This window comes from Papaver somniferum, chromosome 2 (assembly GCF_003573695.1).
Source record: "Papaver somniferum cultivar HN1 chromosome 2, ASM357369v1, whole genome shotgun sequence".
Lineage (NCBI taxonomy): Eukaryota > Viridiplantae > Streptophyta > Magnoliopsida > Ranunculales > Papaveraceae > Papaver > Papaver somniferum.
The window spans coordinates 213,257,231-213,269,623 of NC_039359.1; the positions used below are offsets into that span (position 1 = coordinate 213,257,231).

General features: G+C 36.2%; 1 long non-coding RNA gene across 1 annotated transcript; it reads left to right on the plus strand.

Moving 5' to 3' along the window:
• The first annotated feature begins 631 nt into the window (after nt 1–631).
• Nucleotides 632–1,283, plus strand: LOC113354517. The gene is made up of 2 exons (XR_003361924.1): nt 632–771; nt 957–1,283. It is a non-coding gene; the product is annotated as an uncharacterized LOC113354517 (long non-coding RNA).
• Nucleotides 1,284–12,393: the final 11,110 nt, after the last annotated feature.

Sequence of the window (12,393 nt, forward strand, 5' to 3'; positions counted from 1 at the left end):
CTTTGAAGGTGTGACTCGATTAAAGTCAATACCTCGAAGACAAGCGACAAGTAGGCTGGAAAGACTGCTAGTATGGTCGACAAACGTACCAGGGGCGAAGCCACCTTAAAAGTAGAAACATGGGTGTGCAATTTCACACTCAGTCCAGCTGGCCATCTAGCCGCATTTCTTAAAACAAATTGAGCTTCTAAGCACATTTATGCTTAATCTCACTGTGTAGCAAGACTTTGCATCCCAATAACAAAATTTCTAGCTCCCCCCCTGCTACGTACCTACCAATTTTTGTAAATTGGATTACCAATTTACCATCGGGGTCAAACGATTTAGTATAGCTGATATCTTGTATGGGTTCTTCGTATTAATCCAAAAAATGAAAGCTTTCTGATCTTTATGCTCAAATTAGAAAAATGAACATTTGGTGATCAGGTTACGGTAATTAGAATTCAACGATACGCGTGACAAGTCTTAAATGCAGACTATAAGATTTTACACCACGTTTTTCTCCCTTAACCAATGCAAAAATTTAATGTAAAAATATTGTGTTTTGATTCGGCAATTAAGATCAAAAATCCATTCTTGGGGTATAAATATTGGGAAGAACAACATATAAAATCCTTACACACCTCTTAAACTCTTAATATTTCAATTCCAAAAACCAAATATTTGTCAAAATGGCTTCTCTCAAGCGGTTCTCCCTTACCTATGTTGTCATTGCTCTCATCTTTGGTGTTATTTTGGCTTCCTCACTTGCGAATGCTGGTAGAACTATTGGTTGGTAATTAATTTCTATCTATTAAATGATTGGTGTACAAGTTTATTTCTATTGTATAGTTCCATCGGTCAGATTTGCATACTTTTAACTCAGAACGATTTTACCAAGAATAGATTTCATTAATAAATTTATAACAAATTGGTGTTGAATTGAATTTACGCTGTGATTATGTGCCAATATGCAGACGGAGAACTGCAACAAGATATTGCTGGAACTTTTAAGTGTCGCGGGACGGCCCACATATGCAACGGAAGTGGCGACTGTGCTACTAAATGTAGCCAGCTTGGTTTCCGTCAAGCTATCTGTACTCCTTTGAAATCGTATTTTTTTGGAGATAAATATTGCTGCTGCTATTAATCAAGGCAGGCGCCATTAATTGCGATCACTTGCGCTCATGAAGTTGTAGTTTTTGTTTTAGTTAATAAGGTATTTTCTTAGAATGGAAGATGAGTTGTTGTTCATCATGCATCTTGAACGTATCCATTAGTATTATTTGGAACAGCTACTATCATCTCGTGCCTTCCATATATACCTGCTTATCCTTATATTTTGCAAGCTTATATCTTATAGCCTCAACTAAACCCAAAATAAGGCGACGCAAAGATCTTTTGGCTCCTCGTAGAACGCATAATTTACCGATAACAATTGTTCCATATCCATATGTATGATAGGCTCATGCTAAGCCGTTTTCATGAACTGCATCACCGAAAAAAAGCAACAGTCACCATTTGCTCAAAGGATCACTACTACCATCACAAAATTAAACTCGGAACTGAATCATGGCATCCTCGTTTTCTTAACTTGAAGATTTAAGAAAAATAGAGAGATGTGCCCAGAACTACTCAATATCAAGTCGGGGATCATGTATCCCTAGCAAGAAAGATATTTGGCCCTGGTGACACACAGAGTTGGTGAACGGCTTTCCGGTTTCCACCATTACATTTGCCCCCCGGAACGTACGACCAAATCCTTTATCTAGACATGATAGCTGAATGGACATTATCCATCCAAAACCAAAACGCGATCTTGAATGAGATGACCAACATTGCTAGCTACGATTTCTAGATTGTTAAAACGTGAAAACCAATGCTCTCACCGGCTGTTGAAGAATAAACCAAGATACTATGAAGAAGATAGAAGGGATCAACACTGTTTATTGATACAGTATGAAGAAAGCAGTATGGATCAACTATGAGAGTTGACAGAGTATGGTTGCATCAACTGGTACAGTTGACATGATGTGAATGGATCAACAAGTATTGTTGATATACGAGGTACGGTATTTATGAAGTAAACTTGATCTACAAGTTTTACTTGTTTTAGAAGTTGCTTATGTGAGAATTTTTTAGAAGAGTCTTTTTTAGAGTTTGATTATGTTAGGAAAGTGTTTATTACTTGATAGTCAAGTTTGTAAACATATAGATAGGCTGTTAAATTAAGAAAAGTATTTGAGAGTTTAGTTTTGTGTTGTTTCATTAAGTCTTTGATATCAGATTTTCTACACATGATATCATAGTACTGGTATCAGATTCTAGGATTATGGGTATGAGTTGTTAAGTTGAAGAAGATGACGAGTTTAAGTTTGATTAAGGTACCAGTGTTTGAAGGTAAAACGAGGGATATGCAGTTTGATTAAATCACCATTGTTTTCTTACCAAGAGGTATGTGCCCAAAACTACTCAATATCAAGTCGGTATTGGATTATCCCCAAAACTTGATTAAGGTACCTCGTTTTCTTACCAAGAGGTATGGGATATTGTGAAAGATGGTTATGTAGAACCAGCAGAAGGAATAATACTTGAAGGAGCTGCGCAAACTTTATTAACTGACAACAGAAAGAAGAATTCTAAGGCTACATATATTCTTCATCAAGGTATTCATGAATCTCTCGTGGATAGAGTTATTTATATTATATAAGTTAAAAGAGCATGGGATGGATTGATAAGTTACTACAAGGGATCTGGCAAGGTCAAGAAGGTTACATTACCAACTTTGAAAAGAAAATATGAATTATTGCAGATGGAGACTACTGAAATAATATCAGAGATCTTATCAAAGACACTGAATATTGTCAATGAGATGAAAGCTAATGGTGATACTATAGAAGATTCAACCAATGTTGAGAATATCTTACGAAGATTGCCTGAGAAATTTGAATCAAAGGTTACTGCTATAGGGGAATGCAACACAGTTGCAACTATGACTTTCTATGAGTTGTTGAGATCATTACAAGCTTATGAACAAAGATTGCTAGAGCAAAAAATTGCTGCAAAACAAGTTGAAGAAGCACTTCAGAGTCAAGTTAGCTGGAGAAGTAATCAAGGAAAACCTAATGATGGAGGATTTCAAGGAAGATATAACAATGAAGGGAGATCTAATACTGGAAGTTATCAAGGAAGAAAACCAGTTGACAGAACAAAAATTCAGTGTTTTAATTGTGGAGATTTTGGACACTTTTCTGTTGAGTGTAAAAATCCTAGAAATACAACAGCTAATAACTATAAGGAAAACTTCAAAGCTAATATTGTAGAAAGTCAAGAAGAAGAAGAAGAAGAAGAAAAAGAAGAAGAAGAAGAAAAAGAAGAAGAAGAAGAAAAGAATGATGAAAACATGCTACTTGCATGTCATACAGCAGAAGAACAACCATAACTTAAGTGTTACTTAGATACTGGTTGTAGCAATCATATATGTGGCAGAAAAGATTTATTTGATAAGTTTGATGAGTCTGTTAGATCAACAGTGAAGTTTGGTAACAGTTCTACAATTCCAGTTATGGGAAAAAGAAGAATTGGAATTGTTCTTAAGAATGTTTCAAAGGAATATATCATGGATGTGTTTTATGTACCCGGTTTACATCAAAATTTACTGAGTATGGGTCAACTATCTGAAAGAGGATACTCTATGAATATTTACGATGGTTTTTGTTTCATCAGACATAGAAGAAGAAGGTTGATAGCAAAAGTACAGATGATCAAAAATAGATTATTTCCTTTGAATATTCAACATCAAAAGGAAAGTTGCTACAACAGTAGTGTACATAATGATTCTTGGTTATGGCATAAGAGAATGGGACATGTAAACTTCAACAGTTTACAAACTTTGGCAAAGAAAGAGATGGTGTTAGGGTTACCTTTCATTGAACTTCCAGAACAAAGATGTGAAATTTGTATCTTTGGAAATCAGCATAGAGATCCATTCCCAGTTAACAAAGCTAGAAGAGCTGAACAACAGTTGGAGATCATTCATAGTGACTTGTGTGGTCCTATAGAAGTTACATCACTTGTGTGGTGCTATAGAAAAACTTGGGTATATCTACTTAGACAGAAGAGTGATGTTTTTCAAGCTTTTAGAAGTTTTAAAGCTTATTCTGAGAAACAAATTGGTAAGAGCATCAAGATATTAAGAACTGATAGAGGAAAATAGTATATTGTAGTTGATAGTTTCAAGGAAGAACATGGCATTCAACATCAGTTAACAGCTAGATATACACCACAAAAGAATGGAGTTGCAGAGAGAAAGAATAGAACTATAATGAAGATGACAAGAACTATAAGAAGAACAAAAGATTTACCAAAGAATTTCTGGGGATATGCAGTTGACACAACAATTTACTTACTCAAAAGATGTCCTACAAATAGTTTGAATAATATGACACCATAAAAAGCTTGGAGGTATAAGACCAAGTGTAAGACATCTGAAAGTTTTTGGGTGTATTTCATATGCACATGTACCTAAAGAAATTAGAAAGAAGTTGGATGACAAGAGTGAAAAGTGTATTCTTGTTGGTCATAGATCAGTAACCAAAGGATATATATTATTTAATCCAGAAATAGGAAAAGTAATTACAAGCAGAGATGTGATATTTGATGAAGATTCACAATGGAATTGAAATAATGGATCAACAAACAATGTTGATACAAATTCTGGGTCAACAAGGAATGTTAGTCCACATACTGTATCAACAAGGAATGTTGATCCACCTGTTGTTTTCAGAACGATTTCAATTGTAGTTGAAGAAGAAGTGCAAACTCAAGACAATGTTGAAGAACATCATGAAGAAGCAAGAACATAAGCAATACCACAACAAGAAACTACAAGACCAAGAAGAAAATATGTTATACATGCTAGGTTGAATGATTATGTAATATCTAGAGATGATGAAGATATTGATGTGGATGTAGTGAACTGTGCATTATTTGGAGATTTTGATCCTGTAGCTTATGAAGAAGCATATAAAGAACAAGGTTGGATTCAAGCTATGAATGAAGAACTGAAGTCAATTGAGAAGAACGACACATGGGAATTGACAACACTTCCACCAAGAAAGAAACCTATCGGTGTTAAATGAGTTTATATGGTGAAGGATTTTGAGATGCCAGATCTTGGTTTAATGTCATATTTTCTGGGCATAGAAGTACAACAAACTGAAAGAGGAATTTTCATCAATCAGCGAAGATATGCAGAAGGAACACTAAAGCGTTTCAATATGGATACTTGTAATCCAATCTTAACACCAGTAGAGGAGAGATTGAAGTTGACAAGAAAAGGGTCATGAGAAATTTTGAAATCAACAGACTTTAAAGGTCTTGTTGGATGTCTGAGATATTTGACTACTACAAGACCTGATATCATGTATGCAGTTGGATTGGTTAGTAGGTTTGTGGAAGAACCTAGACAATCACATTTAAAAGATGCAAAACGTATTCTGAGATATGTTAGAGGAATAACTAGCTTGGAAATTCTCTATAATGTTTCAGAAGATCCAAAATTGGTTGAATTTACTTATAGTGACTGGGATAGTGATACATAAGGAAGAAAGAGCATATCAGGTTATGAATTTCAGTTAGGAACTGGTTTTTTCTCTTGTCCATCAAAGAAACAACAAGTTGTTGCTCTATCTACAACATAAGCTGAATATATAGATGCTAGCAACTGTGCTACACAAGCTGTGTGGTTAAGAACGATGTTGAAGGAATTATTTCAAGAACAGAAGACACCTACAACAATAATTTATCATAACAAGTCTACAATTTCATTAACTAAGAATCTTGTGCTTCATAGAAGGAGTAAGCACGTTGATATTAAGTTTCATTACATCAAAGAGCTTTTAAGTAACAAGGAGATATTTGTGGAGTTTTGTGAAAGTCAAGATCAAGTGGATGATATTTTCACCAAGTCTTTGAAGTCTAACACTTTCATTTACTTGCGTGGAAAATTGGGAATGATAAGTAAAGAGTATCTTGGTTTAAGGGAGGATGTTAAAGAATAATCCAAGATACTATGAATAAGAGAGAAGGGATCAACACTGTATGTTGATACAATATGGATCGACTATGAGAGTTGACAGAGTATGGTTGGATCAACTGGTACAGTTGACATTATGTGAATGGATCAACAAGTATTGTTGACACGAGGTACCATATGTATGAAGTAAACTTGAGATGCAAGTTTTACTTGTTTTAGAAGTTGTTTACGTGAGAATTTTCTAGAAGAGTCTTTGTTAGAGTTTGATTATGTTAGGAAAGTATTTATTACTTGAGAGTCAAGTTTGTAAACATACAAATATGTTGTTAAGATGCAAGTTTTAATTACATCAATTAAGAGAAGTATTTGAGAGTTTATTTCTTTAATCTTTCATTAAGTCTTTGATATCAGATTTTCTACATATGATATCAGAGCACTGGTATCAGATTCTAGGGCTGTGGGTATGAGTTGTTAAGTTGAAGAAGATGACGAGTTTAAGTTCGATTAAGGTACCAGTGTTTGAAGGTAAAAACTTTGAACGTTGTAGGTTGCAGATGGAGAATATTTTCATATACCAATAGGTATGGGATATTGTGAAAGATGGTTATGTAGAACCAGCAGAAGGAATAATACTTGAAGGAGTTGCGCAAACTCTATTAACTGAAAACAGAAAGAAGAATTCTAAAGCTACATATATTCTTCATCAAGGTATTCATGAATCTCTCATGGATAGAGTTATCTACATTAAAGAATTTAAAAGAGCATGGGATGGATTGATAAGTTACTACAAGGGATCTGACAAGGTCAAGAAGGTTAGATCACAAACTTTGGACAAAAAATATGAATTATTACGGATTGATAACTTTGACAAGGTCAAGAAGGTTAGATTAAGTTTCATATTTGTCTCACGTGAAATTTAAAATTTTCACTTTATGTATATTTGAAAGCTTCAGTTTTCACAGTTAACAGCCGGTGAAAATACCACTATCATCAAATGGACAGTAAATTTCAAATTTGGTAGTATATCATCAATTCTCATCTCTTTTCTAGACACACAAAGATTTACAAAAATATCGTAAAAGTGATTAAGTTGAATTTTATGGCTGATTTTATTGCAACCAATTACATTTTGAAAAAATTGCGATTATCACCACCAGCTCATTGAAAGTTCCAATTTTCTCAATTGAGTGATAATTGGCGTATCACTATCAGCCTACTTAAAACGTCAATTTTCATAATTTGTGATAACCACAATTTTTAAACGGATTTTGGATGTAAAGGATTTATTAATTCTTTTCTTTACAATTGATTCCACTAGATTTGAAATTAGATTATGGCTGTCTTTTTCCATGGTAGATTTTGATACACTTATCACAAACCCATTACGCAGTTGTAAATCACTTCATAAAATTTAATCAATAGTGTTACGGTTGTTGGTCTACGTTGGTCGACACAACTTGACAGAAATTGAAGATTCATAAACATGCTATAATTAAGATGAGACAAGTAATTGTGACACCAAGGAGATAATTGTAAGACCAGGGCGACTCCTGGCTCGTGCAAAACCAAAAATTGATCACGGTACAATATATATGGGAAGAGATAATTAAGTGAAGATAAACGTTAACTTTTATATCTGTATGAAAATCTTTTAATTTGAACAACTATAATATACTCAAGAAATCTTATTTTGGTATATATGTCATTCGTTGGTAGGCACAGAGTTGTAGACAGATTTTTTGTGAGGATAATACGGACCTTGTTAGAGCACTGCTCGGTCGAACTCGCAACCGTTGCTATCTCAAGCTTGTTTGTCAAGTTTAGTTGTCAAAAATATAAGTCTTGATTTCTAGTCTACTTATAGCTCAGTCACGGAATATGATAGAAAGTGTAGTTGGGTTCTAGACTCCACGACGTTGATCATACAAAGACGAAGAACTACTCAAGGAACTGGTGGATCTTCATCGACAAAAAGGTATGTGGAGACTTAAACTTATCTATCACTCAAAAGTCTATCTACTCTATTGTCGCCTTCCATTGTTTCCTGTTAACTGCCTTTGTGCCTCATTGCCACTGTTACCTTGGCTTAGTGCCACCATTACTTCACTGCCATCTCTTCTTTTCTCCTTGTTCTGCTTCTGCTGCTGCTGAAGCCACTGCTGCTGCTTCCTCTCCAAAGCCCAGCTCACAGTTCACTTTCCAAGCTAAGGCTTGTCACTGTCAAGCCCAGATCCTCATACAAGCCAACTGAGCCCAAAGCTCACTTCAACACTGAGCCCAAGTTCAATTCATTGAAACCAAAGGCTAAAAGCCCAGGTTTAATCCCAAGGCCCATCCAACTGAGCCCAAAGCTCAGCTCACTCCAAAAAGCTAAGGCCCAATTCACTGTGAAAGCCCAGCTCAACCCAAGGCTCAAATCACATCACAAGCCCAGTGCCTTCAAGGATAATTTCAGTTCACTGAGCCCAAGCCTAAGTTTAAGGCCAAAGCCTAGTTCACAGTTCATTCCAAAATCATTCAAAGGCCCAAGGCCCAAAGCACTTCATTATCACACAAGCCCATAGTCCAAAACAGAAGCTTAATCATAACCCATTGGTACCCAAAGCCCAACAATAGCAACTAGAACCCAAAATAGCTAAACACTACAAAACACACCCAGTCTATGTGGATCGACCCGTACTTGCACGAGCTACAACTGACGACCGTGCACTTGCGTTATTACTGTAGGCCCGTTTTATTACGCTTAATTTTTACACATCCCCGGGTCCACCAAGTTTTTGGCGCCGTTGCCGGGGATCTGGGCTTGACAGTGACAAGCCTTAGCTTGGAAAGTGAACTGTGAGCTGGGCTTTGGAGAGGAAGCAGCAGCAGTGGCTTCAGCAGCAGCAGTGGCTTCAGCAGCAGCAGAAGCAGAACAAGGAGAAAAGAAGAGATGGCAGTGAAGTAATGGTGGCACTAAGCCAAGGTAACAGTGGCAATGAGGCACAAAGGCAGTTAACAGGAAACAATGGAAGGTGACAGACAACACAAAAGCAAGGGAAACTACAAGCAATGAACAATGGAACCAAGGCCTAAGCCAAGGGCAGGGGAGATGGTGAAGCTAACAGTGATGACAATGCAGGGCCAAGGCAGTGGCTCTAGGCATACTAATGGAATGGGAAGGGAATTAGCTTGCTATGAGCACTAATTTCTCCCATTGCTCAATCAAAACAATGCATCCTAGGCATACAAATGGAATGGAAAGAGAATTAGCTTGCTATGAGCACTAATTTCTTCCATTGCTCAATCAAATCAATGCTTCAAAGCTCTAACCTAGCATTCCACTAAACATGTATCACATAACAGGTGCATTAACATTAAACAGAACACAAACATAAACAGGAAATTAAAAGTAGAACATATACAGAACATGATACAAGCTTACAGAAACATAGCATAACAGGGGTATGGGAGTGACAGCAAAGAACAAACATAACACAATGGAGTTCATAACAGGAACAACACATAACACCATCACAGTGACATAACATGGAGAAAATCAAAACATTAAAATGGATAAACAGTGAACAAAAATATTGTAAAAGAAAACTGAAATTACACAGAACATGAAAGTCCTGGACGCCGGCTATTCCAAGCATGCCCATTACATACACCACAGTCCTCAATTTATACCCAAAGAAATTTCCCTCAAATTACAAATTAGGGTTTTCACCCAAATCCCTAAATCCCAAATTTAAAACAGTAAAATTAGGTTTTCAAGAAATTAGGGAAATGGGTCTAACCCATACCCTATTTCTACCTACTCTCTCTTCTCAATTCTCTCTTAGTCGAAATTAGGGTTTTGGTAAAATTTCTCAAATTTGACAGAAGTTAGGGTTCTCGATTTTTACCTGATTTGATGTAGCAACATCAAATTAAACTCGACCCATTCTTCCTTTGACATTGTAGCTTCATTCCCATGCCTTTTCTAGCTTCTCTAGCTCGATCTATCTCATCAGTCTCTTACCTAGGGATTAGAATAGGGGAGAGCTTGATGGAATAGATAGGTAGAGAGATAGGGTGGTTGTTGGAGCTGGTGGAAGTGGCGATGGCAGGGTGGTGTGGTTCAGCGAGGTGTAGCTGGTGGAGGTGATGGAGTTGCAGAGCATCTCTCTGCAGACGGAGTGGAGGAGAAGAACTCGATGTTTTTGGGAGAAGGGGGTGTTTGGCGATGGGAATAGGGTTAGGTTGTTCTAGTGTGAGGCGGGCTCATCGGATTTCGATGTCTTGCGATGCTTAGCCGTGGGGTGTGGAGATGAAGATTGATCTAACGGATAAAAGTGAAGATGCTGGCAGCGACCGTTGGATGCAGATATACAACGAAATTAACGACGCCAGATGGAGTTAGGTGTTGTAGTGTTAAGCGGAAGTATCGAGGTTTGATGCGCAGGCAAAGAAGCGACCGTAGGATCTAAATGTGATCTAATCTGAGGCTTGGAATTTAGGCACTATGGTGTTTTGCAGGACCTTCAGATTTTGATGCGCGATGAAGGAGCGACCATCGGATGATGAGATGGATCCAATCCGACGGCTGAAGATGGAGGCGGTTTTGGTTATAGAAAATGGGTTTGGGTAAGGGTTTTGGGCCTTGGGTATGCCAAGCCCATATCTTCTTTAAGAACAATTCTTCCTTCTTGAGCCCATTCCTAGCTTTTTGGACGTGCGCTCCATTCTTTGCGGCTTCCTTGCGTAATTTCTTCCGGCTTTTCACTACTCTTCAACTCTTTTCCGCTCCGCAAGTTATCCAGACTTTATTTATTACCTAAAAATGCAAAATTAAGTAAGAAAAATATTTATTCTTGAAAACAATGAAAATACAGAATATGGGATAAAATGTAGAATTACTGCACAAAAGATGAGTTAAATGCCAACAAAAAGGGATAAATATATACAATATTTGGCACTCATCATCTATCTACTATCTTGAGACAATGATGACATGGATAATATCCAAGCCACTCTTATGGTCTCCGATGATGAAGATGATGATTAGTTTTTCGTGCCCTATCAATTTTTGATTTAGAAACTGTTTTGCGTTATCTAGGAAAACTTCTTATGAGAATTTATTCTTGTTTTGTTTAAGAAGGATAACTAGGGTTTGGATTAGCCATTATTGTGAGTACACATAGCTATGTCCAACATTTTCATCTTCAATGTTTTTAGATTTATTTATTTAAATTCTAAAGTTTGTTTGGAAGATGATTTTGTAGTATTAATCTTTATGGTTTTATATATTGCAATTTGTTATGCGATATGTGTGTTTGCGTCTGTGAATTATGATTGTCCCGTACATGGTCAAAAGCTAAGTCCTTCATATGTCGATATGCAAGTATTGATAAAAGATTGAATGAACTTTTGACAAAACAAAAGATAAGGCCTATTGTGTCATTATGTAAATATTGATGGAAGATAGGATGAGCTTTTGTTTACAAAGATTAAGTCTACTATATGTCATTGTGCAAATGGTGGTAAAGAATAAAATGAATCTTTGTTTATTCAGCAGTATTGATCTTCCCTGATCCATATTTTTATGCATATACTGTGCGGCTCCGTAGTGAGCATTTTCGATTAAATTAATTATGGGTTCTCTTGTGGTTGATTTAGTTGAGTTTTTTTTTTGATACAAATGCATTTTCTATGTAATTTCTTAATGTCCAAAGAAATCCTTATTCTCTTGTGAAAGTAAGATCGCTTTTGTTGTTCTTTGGGGAATGACATTTTCTGGGAGAGAGTTCTTAATCGAACTTGTGCTTAATTGCAAAATCTTTGTGGGGAGTGCGGTTGTAGAATATTATAGGGGTTATCTTGTATCTTTATAAACTCCTTGATGAATGTATTTAGTTTCGTCTATATGATTGCATCTAAAAAATTGATATGTGCTTTCTTGTGGTCATGAAGTGTCTCTATGGAAATTTCATTAGGATCCCACTAGTTTTCGTACAAAAATGGGGAGAATTAATGTGTAGTTCACCCTACAAATGCATGTGGTTTTGAGATCATTATGTAAGGGGGAGTGGTTTCCATCTGAGATGGAGTATTGACTAAGGGGGAATGATACATATCACCATAGTATTGTTGTCAAAATTGTGATACAATTGAACTTTGATGTTGTGTGATAATACTATGAGACTATGTAACAATGATTGAGAGCTTTCGTTTTCTCATTGTTATGGATAAGGATCTTCAACAACGATGATGCTGCATTGAATATCTTTGGAATCATTGGAGTACTTGGAAGTGATGAATCGAGTAATGTTGAAGAACCAAGGATATCAAACATGTGGATGAGAAACTGCAAAGTTTATTTATTTTGTATTCCATATGTATTGATAGTTTTG